This window comes from Bison bison, unplaced genomic scaffold, assembly GCF_000754665.1.
Source record: "Bison bison bison isolate TAMUID 2011002044 unplaced genomic scaffold, Bison_UMD1.0 scf7180017864338, whole genome shotgun sequence".
In the NCBI taxonomy this organism is placed as follows: domain Eukaryota; kingdom Metazoa; phylum Chordata; class Mammalia; order Artiodactyla; family Bovidae; genus Bison; species Bison bison.
Genome location: NW_011494910.1, coordinates 2,615,119 through 2,616,102, shown reverse-complemented (window position 1 = coordinate 2,616,102; position 984 = coordinate 2,615,119). Strand labels below are relative to the sequence as shown.

Genomic DNA, 984 nt, shown 5'->3' with positions numbered 1-984 from the left:
GCCCTTCCGCCTGCAGCCACTGGTGGCTCGAGCATGCAGAGCGCTCCCGTCAACGCCGCCTGTCACGATACTCAGCGCTGAGGACAGGGGCCGCGGCTGCCCGTCACTGCGGTCTCCAGGGCTCAGGCCAGCTGTTCCCGAGCATCTGCGGAGCGGAGGGACGGACGGACGGCTGAGAGGAGGAGACGCCATGGCTGAGTCCCGCGGGCAGACGGGGGCTCAGGCCGGGGGTTTCCGGAGCCGGAAACGGCCCACACTTCCGCCCCCTCCCCTGCCCCGGGCCAAGCAGGCCGAAGCACCGGTGGTGGCGCTCTCCTGGCATTGCGGTGGGTATGTTTGGGGTGGCTCTTGAGCACCCTGCTTGGCAGGGAGCGTTGGACAATACTGCTCTCCGGCTGAGCTGGGTGGGCTCTGGCGCGGGCTCCACGGAAGATGGACGCTCCTCGGCCTAACCCTGCGGCCCACACAGCCCTCTGGGCCCCTGCTGTCTTCGCTCGGGGATGACCTGGCCCCCGCCTGCCAGGAGGGCGGCGGTCACGTGGTGTGTGGCTCTCAGCACAGCAGCGCACAAGGGGGCTGGTGGCACTGCCTTCACACACAAGGAGGGGCAAGCCTGGCAGGACACGGAGACAGGCTGAGGTCCCGCCCCCCTTCCCGTCATGGGTCTTGTGAAGGACTTTCTGAGGCAGGGGGATGGTATGACCACAGCTCGGCGCCCACCCTGCCTGCAGAGCTCGCCTCCAGCGCGGTGAGCGCAGACAGTGCAGTGTGGAGTGAAGGCCTGAGAAACGACTGCTCTGCTCAGATCCAGAGTGTTTCTGAGAAATCCAGCTCACAGGCACACCTCCCTGCCATTCCCTGCTCAGGCTCCGGAAACGCCCAGCGGCATCCAGGCAGGTAGAGGGGGTGAACGCCCGGGAAGGCGCTCCTGAGCTGGCTCCTCGGCCCGTCGGCCACCCCTTCCCTCTGACCACGAGAGCCCGT

The 984-nt window shown here is 67.7% G+C and overlaps 1 long non-coding RNA gene across 1 annotated transcript in view; it reads right to left on the bottom strand.

Annotated features, from left to right (window-relative positions):
• LOC104998799 overlaps positions 1-978 on the bottom strand; it is a 4,064-nt gene extending 3,086 nt beyond the window's left edge. Inside the window, exon 1 of the long non-coding RNA XR_826508.1 lies at positions 11-978. This is a non-coding gene — a long non-coding RNA (uncharacterized LOC104998799). The remainder of the gene's footprint in view (positions 1-10) is intronic.
• Positions 979-984: the final 6 nt, after the last annotated feature.